We start from the raw sequence: 24,430 nt of genomic DNA on the forward strand, positions 1-24,430 counted from the left end.
CGAAAATCCAATAACTTAATATTGTATGATTTAATTGAAGTCAATTATAAATATTGAAATAAAGTAAATGAGCTTCAATTTTATAAATATTAAGTTTTCATTAATGTCGAATCATTCAGCGACATCTTAAAGCGATGAATCTTGATACAAATTTTGTACATTTTTAAAATTTTCCGCCTTTAAATCGGAATATCATCGGAATAAATGTCACTTGAGTATTTCGATTACTCTTAAATTAAGTCTACTGAATATTTAAAAAAAAAAAAACAATCAAGGAGGCCTTGCTTCGGCAGTTCGCTTTATTTTTCTCTACATCGGAGAGAGAGAGACTTTTCATTTCAGTTTAGTCTGAATCTTATCAACATCAACACTAGTTTTTCTGGAACAAAAAATAAACAAAAAATAATAATTTTTACACATTAGTATTAAAACATTGCTCTACACAACTGTAAACACAAAATTTATAAACTTGAAAAACTTTGCAAACACAAAATAACCGACTCTTGTGCATAAAACGTGAAACAACTTAACTCGACTTAAAGCAGTCAACTCGTGCATAACTTCCATTAGTTTGGCTTCATCCTCTTCATTGACCACTTTGGAGCGATTTGTAGATTTGCCTTCATCATCATCAGATGGAACCTTGTGGCGATACTGCTGATCCAGGAATAGTCGTGATCCTACCAATATTATCTGATAATGATAGTTCTTCATACTAATATAAGCAAATAAATACATTTGCTTATATTTGTATGAAGAACTATCATCATCGGATAATATTGTTAGGATCACGACTATTCCTGGATCAGCAGTATCGCCACAAGGTTTGGAAATCTTCTTTTCCGGTGGAGTGGAAGTTCATAGCCCAAGCGTTGTCCTGTGATTCCTTCTGGGCGTTGGTGGATTGATCACTGCATCGTCTATGGATTTAATCAAACTAGTTCAACCGTGTTGCTGGCCGAATGCAATGATACATTAATGGAATCGGTTTTCTATGACTTCTTCCATAGTTTGTGCAATCTGACCTCATTGAGGTCTTTTGTTTGTCCTCATTGATTATCTCCTGACGTTCAACTTGTGCCAAACTGGTGGCGCCCCAAGCGTTTCTCCAACTATGGTGTTTCGTTAAGGTGCATTGTAGCAGTGGGGTTACTGGTCTTCGAGATGGTCATTTTGATGGACAATTGTGTCGATGTCTGCTTGGCATTGCAACTCAACTGATGATTGTGGAGTGGAGCGTGTTTACTTTCAACCGAGGCATCAAAGTTGACCCCAGCAGATGATTCAGTCAGGAGGAACTTGTAAAACCAACGAGCACATTGTTAATGGTCCGGAGGAGTACCTTTTTAGAGCAAGTCAACGGGAATATCTTTCTGCACATGTGCGATGAAAACTCATCTGGAGTAACTAGAATTCTGTATATGATCATAATTTGTGGTTGTTGTAAAGAAATCACTTTCTTCATATGGATGACATCTAATTTGAGGATATGAAGGAGATTGACACTAAGAGTTTTGATTTCATAAATAAAAGAATTGAAACGCTAAGCAACCAGGTGGAATACTTTTATTACTTGAGGTTTAGTGGGTGTTCGGAATGAACCGCATAGGCAATTCAGGCAGTTAATTTAGGTTAATCGGCATTAAGAATACCTGGCTTAAAACAAGTACATCTTAAGAGAAAAGAGCCTTCGCTGATTTATAAATCCTACAACATTACGGACCGCCATTGGTTTATGTGGGACTTCCAAATATATCCATCTACCACACATAACCTTATAGAGTTGTTATATTATACTTTAGGCGATAGGTAAAAATAGGATATTAAATCCTAAGCTATAAAAACCAATTGATAGTTGAAAAGTCCTAAGAGATGGATCATCATCATACTAAGACTTTGGCACACAAACGCCCAGTTATTGCATTATTGATTAGATATTATGATATAGTGGTCTGATCCGGCTGAATCCAGTATATACAAGCCTACATGCAAAATTTCAACGCGGTAGCTCTTCAGGTGTAGGAGGAATTCGAGTTCTTTCCACGCGACAGGACGGACACACGGACATTGATATATGAATTCGTCTCGTCTGCTGATTAAGAATATATTATGCATGTACTTTATATGGTCATGGATGCTTCTTCTATGCTTTGCACACTTGTGACCAAAATTAAATACCTTTATGCAAGGGTATAAAAAAATAGGTAGCATCTTTCTTTTATAGCCATTTTAATATGTATATCCAACTAATTATATTTTGAGCATTTGGATGAGCCATTTTTGAGTTTTTCCCAAATCGAACTTTAAGTGAAAATCAACTTTTCGAAATAATTTCTGTACAAAGAATCCTCCAAAGGCTTCTTAAATTTTGGATTTCATCCTGTTCGTTATTGTTTGCATCTAGAGTCTATTTTGGCCTTTTAAGATACAACATTTCCATGCAAACTAGAAGGAGAATGCTAAAAAAAGAGGAAAAAGCCTAAAAATGTGACTTTGGTGGAACCCTCTTGATAGTTTACACTCAATAATTTGAAATAAATATCATAAATTTTCTAATTAAATAACTTACCCGCCCATATTGACCAACTTTTTAATTATGGTTTCAATGCAAACGAACGAAAGATTCAAAAAACTAAATCAATTAATCAATATAATCAAGTGAAGCCTTCTGCTCGACCTCAAATAGGCCTAAAAAAGAGAAAAAGAGAGAGTGTGAGAGGGGGTAATTCAATCCATAGCTATATAGTTATTAACTTATATATTATTATTATTTTTTTTTTTTTGCTGGTGGTTTTGCTTTTACACCTTTTGACGTACGATGATGAGCAAATTATGCCGGAAGCAAATTGAAAAAAAGAAACTAATTGATTTTATTGACACCGTTTTTGTATGCTTTGTTGGATAACTTACATAAATGTATCGAAGGCAGGAAAAAAAAAAATAAACAAAAATTAAATATTTGCTCTTGGGACTCAAAAATTTCATTGGCCGTGGGCCGCAAAAATTATAAACAAAACGAGGGGCAAATTAAAATAAAATCAAAAACACAAGCAACAAATAATCAATAACGGTTGTTAAATGACTTAATGATTTTTTGTCAGTTTTTTGTAAAATTTTTACAAATTGAAGCAAAACGAAAGACTGAAGCAACGAACTTGTCGTAAAGCCAACATGTTGGTCTCTCGCATGCATTTCCAACTTCACTTACTGACACAGTTGCAAATTCTCATTTTTCGTTTTTCTTTATTTTTATAAACAATTCACCTGGCCATAACTCAATTAACAACAAGCTAGCAACTGGCCACAACTTGTGGCCAAAGAGCAAAACTGCGTGAGGCGTCCCCAAAGAAGAAACAAACAAACACAGACACACACATGTGGGCAACAACTAGTCATACTTGGTTTGAGCGGAGCCTCCATCGAACGGCAACCACTGTAAGTAGTTGTAGTTGTTGCTTTTGTTATTTGGGGACAAGCTATAAACTGGCTGATCCGATCGTCAGTGCGTTCAGTTGGTAAAAGTGAAGCGTTGCGTGCGGTTGTCTTTACACACGAAAAGCTAAATAAAACAATTCAATTGCCAATTGAATTATTTGTGTAAAAGAAGCGAGTTCGTGTTTCGTTTGTTTTAAAACTCAAGGTGAATATCCTGCAAGGATAAAAGACTTTTCTCAAAACAGAACTTTTCCTTTACTTGTGCTGTGATCAATAATTATTATTTAGCTTAGATCAGGTTAACTTTCTTTTAATCTGCTTAATATTGGCTTAGGACAATTGTGAATTCAGTGTAAAAAATATTATTAATGTTGTTAGGTTTCTCTATTTTGAAGCTTTTCTTTTGTAATGTTCAACATTCAAATTTTTAAGCAATTTCTTAAAAAAAGAATATAGCTAAATAGTTTTTAACAAAGATACCTTTAAGAAGCCTTTGTTTAATGTCGAATTGTAGCTAAACTTCAATCCCAATTCGTTGTATGATCTTTTGACTCGGTTTCTTACCTTTTTTTAGTTTAGAAGTATAGCAAAAGTGCTAGTTTTTGTTAAAATAGCCCTTAAGAGATGTGCTAAACAAATGATCTTTAGATTTTCTTATTTGCCATCGAGTACAAACTATTTTGATTGAAAAATTAGCAAATTCTTTAATATAGACATTTTCAAGTGCTTAAGGGATTTTTAGGAAATTTTGAGAATTTTTACTCGCTTAAATCAAAAGAATTTGTTTTTAGCCATGTTATTACTTTCTTGTTTAAGAACATAAATGTTTTTGATCGATAAATATATATATATTTTTTTTCTAAATAAAATTGCCAGCTATTGAGTGGAATTGGAAGCAATTACTCAAGTTTTCTTTTATCTCAATTTATTATTTAAAAAATTGTATCCTAATAATGATATTTGTGTAATAATTTGAGGCATTGGAAATACAAATTTGGATGGAATTTAAGAGACTGCACAAGAAGAGATATACAGATACATTCCTAAGTAGATATGTGCATATACATATATAGTAAGTCAGATGAACTCAAAGAACTACATACATATGGTCAAAAGATAGATAAAATAATGTTTTTGTATATGTTTGATGTGTTTGTTGAATCTTCTCTTAAAGCCAAACAAGAAGTTGTCTATTCTTAGTCTAGTACTTAATCTAAAGCGGTTAGTAGTCAGGGTTTTGCCTCATTTTATGGCACCAGCACTCATTTGGCTTTGACCAAGCCTGTGGACGATGCTGCAGTCCTTCGTGACTGTGTGAATGTGCTACAACATCAACTTCGCATCCTTCTGCCAGGGAAAGGGGCAGACAGGGGAAGAAACACAAAGGGAGAGAGAGAGGAGGGAGCATAAATTATTCATTTGGGGTCCTAATCGCTTATTTTTGGGTTGATTTGACACTTCCTTTGAGACAAGTTCGATTATTCAATAGCGTAAGGGAATTATGATTAACTACTTTAGATTTGATGCTAGGAATATATTTAGACAAATTTTAATTCTATAAGTGTAATACTTCACATCTTAAAACTACATTGAAAACTTCTAGTGCCACAAGTTTTGAGGTTGAGCTAAGAAATTTGTTTGTAATTAATTTTTTAACTAGAAAGTAGAATTATAGAATTATATTGTTCGCTCTTCTGTTATACATTTCAATCCCTTTCAAATTTTTTGCCATTTATGTAAATTTCTTTAGATAAAATAAATATTTGATTAGGTTTAAATGAATACACAATAAAAATTCAATAGTTTTGAGGCCTTTAGTCTATTAATAAACACATACTTATGGTTATTTGCCTATATCATATCAGTTTATCCTTTCTATTGTAGACCATTTAGCTAAAATTCCTTAAAAAACGCTTCAGAAATCACTCCACTTTTGTCGAACTTTTAGCCCAGCTATCTAAGATGCCCGAGTCAAGCAATTGAGACCAAATTTAAACTCGTTTTATTGCAAATATTTGTTTCCTATTTATGCCATGGCATAACAATTTACATTTACTTTCGAACGACAACCTTAGATCATTAAAAAAATGATGTCTTTTAATTGTTTACAATACGAAACAAAAACCCATAATGAGGATGACTTTGCGACTCGCAAAAGTTACAAAACTCTAAAAAAAAAAAAAACAATTTGGTGTGATCGAAACAGAATCACAGATTATGCGTCTCAATGGGGCTCAGACACGCCCACAACTTTCCCGCAAAGAGTGACAGAAGACAAGAAGATGTTGCAATTTGGACATACTTTCCCACATACCACAACAGTGGAACGAGAGGAAGGGAGACAGATTTTCTTAGTGTCAATTGGCAGCAGCCTTGCAATTTTGTTTGAATGGTTGGCAGAGGGAAGGGGACAAGGAGCCACTGGAGCTAGCGGCTCATATGGAGAGAATGGGGAATCGTGACTTGTGATTTCTTCATTGGAATTTCACGAATCGCATTCATCTTCAACTTGAGATCTCGTTTTTATACCCTTGCAGAGGGTATTATAAAATTGGTCAGATGTTTGTAACGCACAGAAGGAGACGTTTCCGACCCCATAAAGTATATATATTCTTGATCAGCATGAGAAGCTAAGTCGATATAGCCATGTCCGTCTGTCCGTCTGTCCGTCGGTGCGTACGCGTTTTACTCAGCCATCTTAAGAGCTATCGGGATGAAATTTTTTTGGGAGCTTTTTTTTACCCGGGTGAGATAAAGTATGAAAATCTTTGGGATCGGACTACTATATCATATAGCTCTGGAACAAAAATTTTTGCAAAAATTGGAGTATCCCCATGAAATTTACCAATATAATAGAATTTGATATAAAATCTCAGATCCCAAAATTTGACCCTGATCGGATAAATAGAACACAAGTTACAGTCTATATAAATCGGTTCAATCGCTGCCGGCAGCTCTGCTTGCTGCCTACTACGTCACCATCTGTTAACAGAGCACATGCATACACACACAGACGCAACGCTACATAAACTGTATGTGTATGCGTGCGTTGCTTTGCTTAGGGAATGAGGGAAGAAGAAGAACAAATTGTACATAGTATGAAGAGTAAAATTGTTTTGTTTGTATATTAATGAATTGAGTTGCAGAAAAGAAATTTTGAACATGTGAAATTATTATTGTCAAGGACTGCAAGGGTATATAAACTTCGGCATAGCCGAATTTAACTTCTTTGATATTTTGTGTTGTTGTTGTCAGCAGTTGCATTAAAATTACCTACATATTAAATGTCTGCATTTTGCTACCAAACAACCCAAGACAGCAACAACAAATGCCAACAACAACAAATGCAAAATTATAATTATAAACAATTGTCAGTGAGTACTTAAGACTCATTTGTTTTGCTTTTGAGGTCAAATGTTTGCTTTATTTACTGGGCCTTATCTTTGAATGGCTTAGTCATAAATGTTTAACGACCTCCAAAATTGCTACCAACAACAGCACCCACATTCCACTACCGCCCACTCAACCTCCCGCACCATTATGACCACAGCATGACATTTTGGCATATGAAAATTTGCATGACTTTTTGGAAAATTAGATTTTTCCACCTATTTGCACGGTGCCTTCTAAAAACACTAAAATACATAAAAATCGCATATTGCGCAATCTTCTGCTTGAATGCATGTCATTTGCCTCTGTTTTGTATGGCCTTCTTGTGTGTGTGTGTGTGTGTGTGCGGTGTGTGGGTCTTTGGGTTAGTGGGTGGTGGGTTGTGGGATGAAAGGCTCAAATATGGATAGACATATGTTGTGAATTGCCAATTTTTTGTAGGCCAAAACAAAGGAAAATTTTAAAATTGGAATTGCTGATCCTTAAAAATATTAACAATAACATCTAACAGAAGATTAGCTGACCTTGTTTTAATCTCTAATGCTTTTTCTTAATAATTATTTTTATTTATTAAAAAATGTGACAAAATTTCCATAATTGTTCAAAATTAATTCCAAGACTAAAGCGATTTTGAAGTTAAGATCTGAATATGATAAACTATTTACTTGAAGTCAATCAGTTCATCTATGAATGTCCTTTTTGAAAGAAAAGCTTATGTTTTTTGAGATTTCTTCTACCCTGAATCGATAATATAGTTTTTATCATATTTTTGGGGTTGAATAGATTGTGATATTTAAACATTTTCAAGTTATTTTAAACTACAAAATATGTGACCATTCGGGCATTAAGCCAAGTCGTTCTTAATTATGTAATGAATAAATTTTAGTCCACTAATTAAAAGAGTAATGACGAAATCAACTTTTTATTTAATTTCAAAAAAAGTTCACTACTTTTTTTTAATGCCAATTAAAAAGTAATGCTTAAGGGCACAACAAAGATAGAAAGAAAGAGACAAAGAAAGAAAGAAATTAGAAATAAAGAAGTTACTTTTTTTTAGATTATATTATTTTAATTAGCAGACTATAAATATTTTCTGCTTTTCTTTTTCTATTATGTGAAAAATATCTTTTGACTATATATTCTCATATATTATTTCTTTCCCAACCATCAACCATTTGGAAGATTGTTTTATCCGAAATCACCATGTTTCAAAAATTTTATTCAATTATGATACATTGAGGCCAATTTAAAAAAAAAAGCAGATTATTTTAATACTTTAAGCAAATACTCTTTCATATGCTAGAAATCTGTTTTATATAAAGGATTATGACAAAAAATTATGACACTAAAAGGAGTCGAAACTGATTAAAACAAGGAATAAGATCTAATTTATTCAAAAAGAGTCAAATGACTCTGTATTTAGAATAAAAAGCTCGTTTATGAAGATTTCAGCAGTCCTCGGTAGACGAGTTGTCTAAGTGACCCAGTCATTTGAGCAACTGAACAACGAGGATCCGGGTTCGAATCCCAGGCTAGTGTATGGATGTAGTTTTCGTCTAAGCCGAAGGCCTTAGTTGCCAGTGCTTGTAAAATATAGTTAGGTTGATAGTTTAAAACTATATCCTATACTTATAATAATAATAATAATAATACTAATGAAGATTTCAAATGGTTTCGAAAATGATTCAAGAAGAGATTCGTATAGAATGACAACTAAAATGAAATGCTAAATGAAATGTTACATCCTTCACAAAAAGGTCCTAATTTGACCCTTCAATTTCTTTATTTTTAAATGAATTAGTACATTGAAAGTAATTAAAAAGAAACATTTAAATTAAACTTGTTAGTTTTGGTATAAAATACTTTAATTTACCTTACATCAGAAGACATTTCCCTTTCATTTCTTTTGAACAAGATGACTTTATGTGAATAACTATTAATATCTTATCTTATGATATTATATAATTGTTTGTTTCCCACTTACAAGGGGAACTTTAGGTATGCCAATCTAAAATATCTAAAATTCATTCAAATCGGTGATTCGCATATCTAAAGTTCCCCTTGTTAAACTCAACAAATGATTATGGTCATTAATGAATATTAGTTATTTAATGATTAGTTATAAATATTATATGTTAAACATAAAAGAGTTTATAGCCATGACAATAAAGGCTTGTGGTCTTTCATATATTAAAAGGCCATTAAAGCTTCTTTTGTTTTTGAAAATAATTTAAATTAGTTGCTAATAAGATAAATATTTCATCAATTGAATGACAAAAACTGAGCCTATGCAAGTCGAAACAGAAATCAAATGAGTGGATATTGGCTCAAGAGCTTATCAAGTTATAAGTCTTTCCAGGAATTAAAAATTAAACTTTTAGTTATGTAAATGCAAAATGTTAGGGGTCGAGAGGGAATGTTATTTCGAGTCTTTCGTTTAATGGTGTATAAACGATTTATTAACGTCTTCTGCCAGAAGCCAGAGATGAAAGTGAAGTGGTCAAAACAGCTGAGCAGAGACATCTCCCAGCTCTTTGCACAATTGTCAATATTTATTTATATATGTATGTATGTATGCGTATGTGCAATGGAATGTACATATAAATAAACATATATTTTTATGTCATGACCAAAAAATCAAGATAAATCCATTTGAAAACATTTTCACTATCATTTTGCGACAGGTGGCGGCGGCAGCGGCGTTGGTTACTTGTTGATGTTCATTGTTATTGTTATTTTAGTTTTTTTTTTGTTTTTGGCTTATTGTTGTTGCTGATGTTGTTGTTGGTTGTTGAGAAAACAGGCCCCTTTCTGAAACCTGATGTCTGATTGCTGATGCCTGCTGGTGTCCAGTAAAAGTAACGCACCTTGTCAAGCTCCTTTAGCCGTGTCTGTTGCAGAAAAAACTTGACTTCAGACTTTCTTCTTCTACATTGAAGACTCCAACATACATACACACACACACACTTACGCACACTCTGTCCAGTTTGACTTTGTTTACCAGCTTCTGGAAAGAAAACCAACAACGGACCAGACCAACTCGAAGACCAGACCAGGCAATTAAAAACCTCAACTCAGGCATTGCATCCGCAATGCCAACTTTCTTAACAATTTCAAGTGACTTTTTGTATTGGGCTTTTTTTCTTCAGCATCCTGCTTTAGGTATGCTTAGGTTATTACAAAATAAATCGGACAATTATCCAGGCGGAGTGAGGGGAAATTTCACACAATTTGAATTGAAAATTCTCAATTTTCTTTTCTTTCTTTTCGCCTCTTCTGGTTGTTTTGTTGGCAAATCCGTCTTCTGTATAATTACTGTCATCATCAGCTAGTCAGACTCGTCAGCGGGCCAGAGATGAGGAGGCAAAACTCGTCTCGTGTTCTAAATACTTACACAGTTCCAGCAACCAACTCAATTGCACTCAAGCCTACAGATTTCTCCAGAGAGTCACATATCGATCGATTGATTTCTCTAATATCAATATAGAGAACTTAAATGAAATCTCATCAAATGCATCTTAAGGAGAAGCCAAACTGGTTGCCTTTTAAAGAATTACTCAATGGGCAACAGCCTCAGGATATTAAAGTTTACATAACATTTTGTTTAGTTTTTTTGTTTTTTTCAAAAAATTAGCAATCACCTAGAGTCGACACCTGTTCATTTTTACAGTCTTTGATAAAAAAAAAAGATTCGCCAACAAATTTTTTGTCAGAAAAGTTCAAATTGCCACTACTAAAACAAGTTGCCATTAACTGGCCAAGATTGCTGTAAAAATGCTGAATAAATCCAAGATTAATGGCCATATATGCCAGACTGTTAAAGAGAGAGGAAGGGGGCTGGGGGTGCAACTGGCTTGGGTATTAATTATTTAACTATGGAATGTTGCACAGATGATGTCCCAAAAAAATATATATAAATATATATAAAAAATGTCTTTGAGCCGCATTCACAAGTGTTTTTATTTCGACTGAAGGTTTTTTTCCCTCCATTTTTGGCAATAAAATAAATGAAATATTTGAAGAGCCTAAAAGTGCCTTTCTGCAGTGCCCCCCATCAACATGCCCCATTAATTTGTATTTACAAGTGCAACTCAAAAAAAAAACGAACCAATATTGCATAACCCACAACAAAAAACCAAAAAATGAGAGCTACTTAAGTGAGGTGAAGAGAGATTCGAGACAATTGGTTCGACAGTTCGACTCTTGGACAATTAGTTGAAGCAGCAAATGAGCCAATACAAATTTAAATTACAACATTTTTACAGCAGCAACAACAACAACAATGAGTCTAGTAATTGGTAATGACAAAAAGAAGAAGAAAAAACAAAACAAAAGACAAAAGCAACAAACTGAAACTGAAAACTCTCTTATCAGTCGGAAGAGTTTGTTACAACTAAGGCTGGCAACAACTATGTACAACCACCACATACAACAGGCACAATGTGGCCTAAACACACACACACACATGCCAACTTTCTCCATTAAAACCAAAATCGTCTCTTTGTTGGTATGCAAAGACACACTTTTTGACTTTAGTTGAGCTAGAAAACTAAAACTCTTGCGTACTCAAAGTGTGATATACGAGCTTGTACATTTGTCTGTCTATCTGGGCTGTTGGTCTGTCTCAGTGTCGTTTCGTCTCTGTGTGTGCTTGTCTACCCAGTTTGCATATAGGCAAGTGCGTTAGTCACAGACTTCTTAGTGGGATAGGTCAGTGGTGAACTGGCAAATTAACTTGCAAAAGTCGTTTCGTTTGACTTGAAAACAAAACAAAAATAAACTAAAAATTTTAGAAATATTTATTTACTTGTCGAGTAAAGTAATTAGTTTTTAACTTTTACTATTTATTATTAGCATTTAATGCTTTTATTTGTAGAATTTTCTCTCAACTTACAGCCCGTGCTGTTGGGCTTATTCTTAGCCTATCGTTTTTTTTAGCCTAGTTTCTGTTCGGGAACTAAAAGAAACTCTTAATAAGACAAATTAAAGTTGCAATTTTGATAATTCCCACTTAATGCTTAAAAAAACACACTTATTGATGCAAAAAGTTTACGAAGAGTTTGGCAAAGTTTCAAATTCTGTTTCGGTGAAGATTAGAAGATTTCTTTGGCCTTCCCGTTTGGAACAGGTTAACGCAATAGCGTTTTTATATATATTTTAATTTTCAATTTATCCTGAATAGACAATAAGCAAATATTGTCAAGAAAAAGTGATGGAAACAACAGTCCTGGTCTCTGTGGTGGGTGACTTCTTTTCAGACGTCCAATCAGCATGCTTTCTGTTGTCCAGCAGTTTGAAGAGGTGCGAATGCAATTGTTAGTCCTTTTGTCCAATCTTTTAGGGCAATAGTTTGGAATCTAAACTTTAGATTATGCATTGACAATGACTTTCGAGAGTAACAACAAATTGTTGTTAATAATTCCTCGATTCATTTAGTTGTAATTCTTAACTAGTTTTGGCATTGGCTCGTTGCCATTTAGGACTCTTTAGCAGGGAATGGTTCTTAAAAGAAAACCCTATATAGACTACGTGGTCACGGGTTTGTGATGGATTTTAAAAAGACTTTGGAGGGAATATTTTTCTATTCCTGTGCTAAATTGGGAGTTCATACTTAATAGTAGATAGTTTATCGTCTCATTCCTTTATGGTTTTATTAGCAGATTAAGTTAGGACTAATCTAGTTATCTTTTGTATTTTTAATTGGAAGATATGTACAATATTTCATAATTTGACTCTAGTTAACGAGATAGATTAATAAATTTTTTTACCAGAAACTTTTCAAACCTCTTTTGATTTGGCAGAATAGGAAAATAAATTAGTTTCAGGACTTATTGTAAAATTTAAAAGAGGATTAGCTTAGTATTGAACTTAAATCCATTTTCAGAAGGTTCAAATCCAAATAACTTTAGATCCAGAAAGATAGATATAGATTTTATAAACCCTATTGATTGACTTAATCAGTATTTTGTTGTGTTCCCCTTGCACTTAACAATCTTAAAGATTACGAGGTGATTGACATCAACTTAAAGATGTTCCCTGAGTATTTAATATCGTAATTGTTAAAATCAACAAGTTAATAGCAATTACTAGTTTTACTCTTTGAGTCAATGATATTTTAGAATAACTATAGAACCATATGGAAATAATATTGTTTTATTATCTTTTTGAGAAATTTATAAAGAACTTTTCGATTTTCATCAGTGGCGCATTTTGTTTTGAAAAGAAAAATTGAGAATTTTGTAGGGAGAAAGTAAATTTGATCAGTTTCAGCCCTTAAATTTTGGTTTCTAGGAGAAATTAACCTTAATATTCCCCCTCCGCTGACCCACCACTGGTTTTCCTACAATACTAACGAACGATTTGTCTTCTCTCCTCGACATTGTATACTAAAATATTTGGAATTTTAAAAGGTTACGAAAACTACTTTATGTTAAATCATACCTTTTGCTTTTTAACCAAAGTTTCAGAGGAAACCCAAGAACAAAAGATCTTTAACCATTTCGAAAGTCAAAAAAGCTATTTTTTAACCATTTTCAAATATCAACAAAAATTTGTTCAACATTTGATGGCAATAAAGTTTATGTAGCGAAGAAACAGGTTCCGGACATCTGTATCCTCTGCATCTCTGACATCAGCCTGCTGATTACTCACCTGCAAAACCTGAAACTAAAAAACAAATACACAATTAAAACCGAAAAGGAAAACCAAATTAAACTTACCTTATACACCAACGATGACTATGTAGCTGCAATATCAGACCTGGAAAAAAAAAAATATCAGTTTTACACATTCCAACCACAGGAACAAAAAGGACTTCGCATCGCCATCAAAGGACTCCACCACTCGACACCAGTTGACTGGATCACTGCCGAGCTTGCGAGGATCGGCTATCAAACAAGATTCGCCAAAGTGCTAAGGCAAAACCGCACAATGATCCCCTACAACTCATTCGAAGTGGAGCTGGAGCCCTCTACTGATGATGCTGCAAGGAACCTACTTACCCTGCAATTTTTGGGCCCTTATCAGGTTAAAATTGAAAAGTTCAACAGGCGCCTGACCCCGGCACAGTGCCACAAATGCCAGGCGTTCGGACATACAAGGAACTACTGCCATGGTCAGGTCGCCTGTATGAAATGTGCCGGCACTCACGACACCAAAGATTGCCAACACAAGAGAAACCCCAATCCAGTATGCGTCAACTGCAATGAAAAACATATTTCAAGCTTCAAAGGATGCAAAGTCTACCAGCAGGAGCTGGCTAAATTACAAAAAAAAAGGAATAACAACTTACCTTTTAAAAGAGAGGCTAACTGGCATTTCCCCCTCGACGCAATATTTTGGCGAAATAAGCCAAAACTCCACGACCGTCTCCTGCTCGAACTCTGCTATGAACACAAAACTGGAAAATACAAACAAAACGTTAATAAACATTAAACCTAATACTAATAATAACAAACAAAATGATAATACAACACGTTACAAAAGTAAAAGCTACTACAACAACAACAAGCAACGATACATAACACAAACACAAAACACTCCTCTGAAGCAACGACTGCCACAAGAAGCAGAAATTCCTGGCCAAATGCAGCCCATATATCAAGGCCTCTTGAGCATGATGCAACAGTTAAACCTGGCCATTGGCCAGCTGATGACACTAATGCGGGATCCAGACAGGAGCAATCCAGGACTGACGCTGTCGAATTTCTCATCAAATTCGCACCTAAAAATATAAAATAAACAATATTAAAAACAATACAAAAAAAAAAAAAAATGAAACAACTAATACAAAATAAAAGAATATATAAACTACCTAAATCTAAAACTATAACAACCCATCTTAAAACACAACAAAACTCAATAAAAATAACATGCAAATAACACTACAATTCAAAACATTTTAACTAAGAAACTAATTCAACAACATAATCAAAACTAAAACAATTCATTTAATAATTACCTAATGCAACAAAAATCTATAAACGTCAAAACAAACGAAGCAAAAATATACAAAATGCATTAAAATTTACTTATCTAAAATACAACAATAACAACTAAAAACTAAAACAACATACATCTTAACTGTCTAATCTAACCCAAATTTATAAACACATTGCATAAACTAAAACTACAGAAAAACACTTAAAACTCCATAGCAATAAATCAAGCTAGCTACAAAATAACACAATACAATACTAAATAAAAATCATGCAAAAACAAATATCTATCCAATAAGAACAGCAAAACTAAATTAACACATCAATACACTACCTAAAACAACAATACATACAAATCATTTGACAAAACCTTTTAACAAAAACAACACATACTTAAACATGCCAAAGCAACACATATGAATACAAGAACACTATATTAACAAATGCAATACAATACTAAAAAAAAAAAGCAAATAATTGCAACAAATAATACTAATCTAAAACTAGAACTAATACAATACATAAATCAACTATCTAATACAACACAAAAATTCCTAAAATACCTACTTTAACTATTAAAATTACAACAAAGTCACAACACATCTATAACAAAATAAAAATCACTCCATATCATAAATAAAAATTAAAACTAATCAGCGGAATCTTTCTGGTCGGCGCCTTTGGATCCGAAATCTCCAATCCTGATGCACAAAACCTATAAATAAAAAGAAATTAAAATACGAATTAGTTAAAATTGCAACAAAAATCAAAACAACAAGCTATTCAACTAAATAAACATGCAAATCTAAAACTACGCAAAACAAATCAACTAAACACAGATAAAACATACACAACACACAACCAAAACAACACGCACCACACCACAACAACACAAACTGCCACATGGCAGCCAACTATAACAATGAGACGTCCCACCTGGCCCCAATACGCATGGATGACCTGTTGGGATCGCTCTGGGGATGTCCTCAAAACACTGGGCCTCCATTCCAAATGCGCCGGCACCTGTAGAACAAGAAAAGAAGGATGAATCTGGGAATCCTACCCCGGAAAATCTCTTTTTCTCTCCTTCCAGATTCAATACTTACCTGCCATTGATGCCTGGCGGCCTCATAACCTGGCAGTCAGCCCTAAGACCATGTCATAAATGCGACAACAAATGCTGGCCACAAACGCTCCACCAGTGAACCTACCTGTGGGTCCTCCTTAACCTCGTCGCAAGATGCCTGGAAACATGCGGTACCTAAAAAAAAAAAAAAAAAAACAAACATATACAAGAAATTATTATAATTAATTCGCAAATTGGGAATTGTTTACATTTACTTACCTAATGTGACCAAACCCTGCAAATCGAACAACATGCCCATACCAATGCTAAGTCTATGTTAAGTAACAGCCAATGTAAATGGATGCCGATACTTACCTATCGCATACACTTACATTGGCTTTGAAAAATTTTCTTACCAAATACTCTAAATAATTTTATTAAAACTAATCTAATTCATGCAACAAGCTAACTACACTAACAATTTGAAAAAATGTAATTACATGCAACACTTAACATAACTCTATAAACTGATAACAGCACCAACAAATGTTAAACTACAGTCGATAACGGAAACAAAATACATACATATGTTAACGACAGTCTATAATTACTAATACATACAAAAAAAACACATTGATACAAACTTCATGATATTCACATGAAAAATAACTCGACTTCAACATAAAAAACTTAAAACTACACAAGCTACCTCTATCTCTCACATGTAACCAACTAAAACAATGCCCAAGATTATTCTAAAACTAGTTCTATCAACAAACCTACCTACATACTATGCTAAACAAGCAAACCCTGAAACTTTTAATACACAATGCACACTGGTCAAGCTACTATTGAACATGCAACAAAAAAAAAAAAAAAATAATAATAATAAGAGAAATCAAAAAACACTCCGAAATTAGCAAAAATCAGGGAAAACATTCTAAAAAAAAAAAAAAAAAATATTTCAAATTGAACTAAACAATAAAAATGGGCAAAACATAAAAAAGCAACAATAAAATATATACAAAAATAATAAAACTAACACATAAAATAAACTAAAAACAAACCATAAAACAGACTAAACACTAAATCAATCTAAACATAATACATATCACTAAAACCAAATCAAAAACTTATAATACTCACCAACACACTCACATAAATATCCTAAACATGCTATAAAATCAAATAAATTACCTAAATCATTCTAAACATAATACATATTACTAAAACTAAATCAAAAACCTATAATACTTACCAACACACCCACTAAACCTAATACTTACCATTAATATCTCTATTTCACTAATAAATATACTTACCTATTTACCACCTAAGCTGAAACTTTTATCTATGTCTTTGTTTTTAAGAAATTATATGTAATCAATTTTTTAGAGGGTATTATGTCGCCCATTTAGACTGTAAGCAGGGAAAAAATTGTGAAGATCTCAGTGGAGATATATGCAATAAAGAGGCCAGCAGCAATTCAGTTGCTTGGCTGAAGGCAATCGCTACGGCAGCCTAAACATAAAAAAAAATAAAACAGACTAAACACTAAATCAATCTAAACATAATACATATCACTAAAACTAAATCAAAAACTTATAATACTCACCAACACACTCACATAAATATCCTAAACATGCTATAAAATCAAATAAATTACCTAAATCATTCTAAACATAATACATATTACTAAAACTAAATCAAAAACATATAATACTTACCAACACACCCACTAAACCTAATACTTACCATTAATATCTCTATTTCACTAATAAATATACTTACCTATTATACCACCTAAGCCGAAATTTTTATCTATGTCTTTGTTTTTAAGAAATTATATGTAATCAATTTTTTAGAGGGTATTATGTCGCCCATTTAGACTGTAAGCAGGGAAAAAATTGTGAAGATCTCAGTGGAGATATATACAAAAAAAAAAAAAAAAAAAAAAAAAAAGAAATATTAAAATTAACACTTACTACCAATCCAAGCTCTAAACTAACAAACATAAAAAGAAATCATAATACTTACCTCAATTTATATTCCTAAATCGCAAACATACTAAACACTATATCTATACTTACCTACTATACCACCTAAGCTGAAATTTTTATCTATGTCTTTGTTTTTAAGAAATTATATGTAATCAATTTTTTAGAGGGTATTATGTCGCCCATTTAGACTGTAAGTAGGGAAAAAATTGTGAAGATCTCAGTGGAGATATATACAATAAAGTGGCCAGCAGCAATTCAGTTGCTTGCTGAAGGCAATCGCTACGGCAGCCTAAACAGTAAAAATAATCCAGAATCACGTATACTCTAATGAGTTTTCGATATTTAATGCATAAGACGAATATATAATATTTTTATTATATTTCTGATAAAATCTTCACTATTAAAATATAAAATAATTATATATTTAATCAATAATCTGAAATTAATATTCATTGGTTTTAATGCCCAATTAATACACTATTATTTACGCGCAAATACACTTTCGTTTTCACTAATACACACAAAAACATGATATGCTCATATCTCTCACATACACAACAACATACATATGTACAATCGAATAGCCAAATTGACTCGGCTGCTGCATAATTTAAACCCTGTACTAAATGATGATAAAGGCAAAATACAATCTAAGGACTAGTCCAACCTCTGCAGCTAATTAAACGCACAGGCTGGACTAGTCCCTTTATCACATTTGCTGTTTGCTGCTCAAAACTATGTTTTACCTCTATATAATAACCGGAATTGCCAACTTTAATATACGATTGCTTACACTGCTCTTCACTTTTTATTAAGATAATTGCAAATACTTGATCATGTAAAAGCAAAGAAAATCTTAAGATTAAATAAGTATATAATTTTATATAAAACAAATCACTTCACTTGACAAAAGAACAGCCACCAGCTGCACAACCGAAAAACAAAATAATACACAATTCTCTTTCAGTTCCTCATTCACCCATTTGACAGAAGATGATATTTTTGATTCTCGACGTCTCCTTTTTGGTGCTTAAATTCTAAGTCAGTACAGCCACTGCCTGCAGCTGTACGCACTCAATACATGAGCTACCCTGTAAAATCCAGACGTTTTATGGCATATCTGACTCGTGACCTTATTGATCGTACCTAGGACTCAACTTTAGTTCGATGCACACACATATTTATTAATATATTTATTCTTCTCTTTCATTAATCTCATATGTAAAAATTTACTAGTTCAATCTGTTATATGTTATTTTTGTATTTATATTCTTTTAAACTAATTCATTTTATAATTAATAATTTTAAATCATATTATACAATATAACATTATATTATAATATTTTTGCACGGTAGCCTGCCCTCAGCAAGCTCCCAAAATTTTCTAATACATACTACCTTGATTTCTTCTACTCAATACTTATTGCCGAGAGAGAGACGTTCCTCGGAGTTCGACACAACTGGCTTGTGTCCCTCCTAGCAACGTCTCTCTCATTTTCTGTTTACATTGGCAATGTTAATTAACATTATGGTCTCCTCTGTAAGCTCCTGTAGGGTAATTGCCTTCATACTATGTTTATTTGAAACAAGATGCCCTAAATTAAGTTTGAGATTACAGATTTTGACCATTTGCATGACATTATAATATTTTCTAGACCAATTTGGCCTAGCTCTAATCATTTTTCTAGTTTTTTAATGCCTTCAGCACCTATGTATCCTTGCTGTATTTAATCATTTCTTGTGATAGATTCTAAGGTCTTAGAATGAAACAATAAAGGAGCCAATGGCCTTCGGCCATTGGTGCTAGTTTGAGCATTGACTCAACACAAGAAAAAATTGAAAATTATAGTAAAAGTGGGAATTAATTGTCCAAAAAATTGTTAAAAATCGTGTTTCAATGCTCTTCACGCGTGGGCTATGGAAAATCGCCGATTTCCTAGCTAATTAATTAAATAAATGACTCTTAAATAAAATTGTGTTGACCTAACCTAATAATAAAATTCGTCTGCTCAAACTTATATAATTTTCTTCTGGAAATTGCATCAAAAAACTACTCAAAACCCAAGTGAACGTATAATTAATCAAAAAACTTTTAATATGTGTTTTAATATATGTCGGTAAATGTCTTTATATGTTAAATCTTTTAGTATGAAATAAAAAATTTTTTCATGTGCTGCCATTTGCATGAGGCTGGAAGGAGAGAAAACTTTCCAATTCTCTTCTGCTTGTACGTGTATTAGTTCGACATACACACTTGTACAAAAGCCCCTCTCCGCCTTGCAAATATATTTCACACACATACATACAAACTACTATAATGAAAGAGAGTGATAAATTACTCACTAACACAATGACAAGTGCTCAACAAGTGCATACACATACGTCCTGTTCCACTGGAAGCCATAATTCGTCTATTACACACACACAGACATATGCCACACAGGTACACATGAGACCGTCTTTAAATTTGCAAAAACCCTCCCTTAAATCATCTGAAAGAGAATCAGCTGGTAAATTAATTAAAGATAATGATCAAAGCCAACAAATTATAATTTTAGACGATAGCAAAGACTCGCTTAATCATACAACTACTAAACAACATAATATACTTGCTGATGACGAAAATGTAAAATCTCCCAATAAATCTACAACAGATCTATGCGATCAAGAAGACCCTGCTAATAAATCCTTCTTTGACCCAGATTGTACTCTTATTTCTGAATTTTGCTCGAGTATGACCCCTCTCAGCAAAGCACCTACAAGTAATGTGCTCCCAAGCCCTATAACTCCTTTGATTGGGGCTTGCATGACCACAACTACTCCACGTTTAAACACAACTTGTCGTAGAAAATTAATCTACCCAGTTAAGCCAGCTAAAACTACGCGGGATGATGCCAAAACACCCGAGCCAATGGATATTTTGGCCCCTACCGATACACCAACTCGTCTCAAAAGGAAAATTGACCCTGTGTTAAGCTCTGATGACCAATGTTGCAAAAAATTTGCCAATCCAGTGGCTCTCAAACCTATGCTGCCGACTGGCAAGTTAAACAAACAGCATGCTACCTCACAACAACAAAAGCTCAATGCTGATGACATCCCATCTACGTCTAAGGGAGTCACACACATGAGCTCTAGTGTTATCTGTGATTTGCTCAATAAAGCCCCTGGACTGCCTAAACAACAACAACAAACAACATCTCCTGAACAACAACAACTAACTAATTCGATTAATCACGAATTAGACTTCTCACAACTGCTAAACAATGCTCAAGCGCGAATTCTACAACAACAGCTATCACCAACGCAACGACAACAACAAAATCCTACTAATTTGACTGACTTTACATCTGATTTAACTAATGAGAAAAATCAGGCCAGTCAGTCAAATAATAATACCAATCAAGTAAAAACTCTCTCCATAAAAGAGTTATTGCTTAAGAGCCAAACAACTCTTGGACACCTATTAGATAAAAGAGCTAAACAACACAATGATCAAATGCAGCGTCAGAAGCAAAAAGACCTGCAGGATTATCAAACATATTTATTAAAAAACAACAACAACAACAACAACAGCAGCAGCAACAACAGCAGCAGCAGCAACAGTCTCTAACTAAACAACAACTAAATCAACAACAACTACAACAGCATAAATCAGACCATAGGAGTAATGCCAGAAAACCTCCTGCAATTTATGTGGGCAACGTTAATAATATTTTCGACATTTTCAATGGTCTGGCCAATGCTTTAACAGATGCTAATTTTAGCACAAAAACCCTACACAATGGTGACGTCAAAATTGATTGCTCTGATGCAAAATCATACCAGCTAATAATTAATAAACCTAATGATAATAAAGTTCAAACTTACACACATCAGGATAGTTGCAATCGTGGCTATCGTGCGGTAATTAAAGGACTACACTCATCTACCCCCTGCGATTACGTTCGCGCAGAGGTAAATAAAATGGGTTTTGTAGTTCGTTATTTAAATGTAATAAAACATAAACATACTCGTTTGCCACTAAATATGTTTGAAATAGAATTGGAGCCTTGCTCCGATGATAAAAATAATGATTTTCTCAACAGGTCTCCATCCAGAGGCAATCTGTGAGAATGGAGCCTGTTCAATGTCACAGATGCCAAAAATTTGGCCATACTAAAAACTATTGCAGAAGAGACTTTGTTTGCTTGAAATGTGCAGGTAAACACGCTACTACTGATTGCCGAAAACGTATTGATAACCCCAAATGTGCTAATTGTGGAGATGGCCACATAGCCAGTTATAGGGGGTGTCTCGTTTACAAAGCAATGCTTAAGGATCTAGTTTCTTCAAAGAAAATCCTTGCTAATAAACATATTACCCAACAACAAATTGTACAACAACAGCAACTACAACAACAACTACCTAAAACACCAAAACCACAACGGTTTCAGTCAAATTCAGGACAGCAGCAGCAACAACAACAGCAGCAAATACTGGACCCTCAGATAAACCTACACCAATCGTCATCAGTCGATCTACAACATAAACTGGCAACTATCAGCAAGTCAAAACAACAACAGCAGCAACGTAAATTAAAGCTTTACCAACACCAGTCTAAAACAACCAACAAATGGAGGCCTAAGACAATAAAGCGTAAATTAAAACCAATTATTAAAAATAAGCAGCAGCAGCAGCCTTTTAATTCTCTGGCCATTGGCCAGCAACTTGACGATGATCTTGATATTACTGAAATTCAACAACCTATGCAGTGGAATTTAATACAACAACAGCAGCAGCAGCCTAACTCTAGTCAAATAAATCAGCAACAACAACCCACTAATATAACAACAACAACAGCAACCACTCCAACGACAAACCAACTATGGGAGGCTATCGGAGACATTAAACAATTCAAATTGCAACTTGAGCCTATCTTACAACAAGTTAACATTATTATGGCTCAAATTAAACCGATTGCTGAATTCATGTCTAATTTTAGTAACTACAACATCGATAATTTACCTAATTAATTAGTGGTAAATCCTCTAATCAATTAAATGGCATTTACTAAATTCTCTTTTTCTTTAAAACGAAAAATTAATGAGCACCTTTAAATAACAAACTTAAATAACTATATAAATATAACCACTTTTCTATAATCCACACACAAACTTTTCGATAATATATAAATTACATTAATTCACAAATTTTGATAATCACAATACTATTCTAATAGCAAAAACTCATTGCTATTCAATCGTCTTTGATACAAAATCAGCTGTTCTCACAGCTAAGGTCAACGAACTTTATTCAGTGCACAATTATCTTCCACATAAATACATATTAATCCAGAATCACGTATGTATACTCTAATGAGTTTTCGATATTTAATGCATAAGACGAATATATAATATTTTTATTATATTTCTGATAAAATCTTCACTATTAAAATATAAAATAATTATATATTTAATAAATAATCTGAAATTAATATTCATTTGTTTTAATGCCCAATTAATACACTATTATTTACGCGCAAATACACTTTCGTTTTCACTAATACACACAAAAACATGATATGCTCATATCTCTCACTATATATTTTTTTTTAATTATATAGGCTTTTTTATTATACAGGCTAGCGTTTTTTATTCATATAAAAATAAATTAAAAAATATAAACAAAAAGGAAAAAAAAAATAGAAATAAAAAAAAAAAATAAAAATAAACAAAAAAAACCTTCATTAACGATAATCGGAGTTGGGATTCGAACCAGTCCTATTCCAAACGCCAAGCGAGCACTCTATCGGCACAGCCACCGTGACACATACGAATCTGATGCCAATACTTCTTGATATTCTTTTCACAGAGGCATTACCTATTCGCATTGTCGCTTTTTTGTCGAAAATCAAAAATTTTGGTTGAGGGAACTATTGAAATGCGATGTTGTACAACTTCATTTAGACTGTAAGCAGGAAAAAATTGTGAAGATCTCAGTGGAGATATATACAAATATAAAAAAAAAAAAAAAAAAAAAAAAGAAATATTAAAATTAACACTTACTACCAATCCAAGCTCTAAACTAACAAACATAAAAAGAAATCATAATACTTACCTCAATTTATATTCCTAAATCGCAAACATACTAAACACTATATCTATACTTACCTACTATACCACCTAAGCTGAAATTTTTATCTATGTCTTTGTTTTTAAGAAATTATATGTAATCAATTTTTTAGAGGGTATTATGTCGCCCATTTAGACTGTAAGTAGGGGAAAAATTGTGAAGATCTCAGTGGAGATATATACAATAAAGTGGCCAGCAGCAATTCAGTTGCTTGCTGAAGGCAATCGCTACGGCAGCCTAAACAGTAAAAATAATCCAGAATCACGTATACTCTAATGAGTTTTCGATATTTAATGCATAAGACGAATATATAATATTTTTATTATATTTCTGATAAAATCTTCACTATTAAAATATAAAATAATTATATATTTAATCAATAATCTGAAATTAATATTCATTGGTTTTAATGCCCAATTAATACACTATTATTTACGCGCAAATACACTTTCGTTTTCACTAATACACACAAAAACATGATATGCTCA

The 24,430-nt window shown here is 33.1% G+C and overlaps 4 long non-coding RNA genes across 5 annotated transcripts; 2 read left to right on the top strand and 2 right to left on the bottom strand.

Annotated features, from left to right (window-relative positions):
• Positions 1-298: 298 nt before the first annotated feature.
• Positions 299-1,547, top strand: LOC137572353 (uncharacterized). The gene is made up of 2 exons (XR_011031629.1): positions 299-610; positions 787-1,547. It is a non-coding gene; the product is annotated as an uncharacterized lncRNA (long non-coding RNA).
• Positions 1,548-13,178: 11,631 nt separating this feature from the next.
• On the bottom strand, positions 13,179-14,610 carry LOC137572348 (uncharacterized). Its single transcript, XR_011031624.1, has 4 exons — positions 14,117-14,610; positions 13,827-14,024; positions 13,545-13,584; positions 13,179-13,491 (listed from the first exon to the last, which is right to left on the bottom strand). It is a non-coding gene; the product is annotated as an uncharacterized lncRNA (long non-coding RNA).
• A 688-nt stretch (positions 14,611-15,298) lies between these two features.
• Positions 15,299-16,143, bottom strand: LOC137572347 (uncharacterized). 2 transcript variants are annotated; one of them, XR_011031623.1, is made up of 4 exons: positions 16,108-16,143; positions 15,869-16,023; positions 15,640-15,785; positions 15,299-15,477 (listed from the first exon to the last, which is right to left on the bottom strand). It is a non-coding gene; the product is annotated as an uncharacterized lncRNA (long non-coding RNA). The 2 variants fall into 2 exon arrangements; XR_011031622.1 differs by having other exon boundaries at positions 15,304-15,477; positions 15,699-15,785.
• Positions 16,144-19,541: 3,398 nt separating this feature from the next.
• Positions 19,542-20,728, top strand: LOC137572349 (uncharacterized). Its single transcript, XR_011031625.1, has 2 exons — positions 19,542-20,271; positions 20,387-20,728. It is a non-coding gene; the product is annotated as an uncharacterized lncRNA (long non-coding RNA).
• The last annotated feature ends 3,702 nt before the right edge of the window (positions 20,729-24,430 follow it).

Source organism: Drosophila tropicalis, unplaced genomic scaffold (assembly GCF_018151085.1).
Source record: "Drosophila tropicalis isolate 14030-0801.00 unplaced genomic scaffold, ASM1815108v1 contig_30, whole genome shotgun sequence".
NCBI classification, from domain to species: domain Eukaryota; kingdom Metazoa; phylum Arthropoda; class Insecta; order Diptera; family Drosophilidae; genus Drosophila; species Drosophila tropicalis.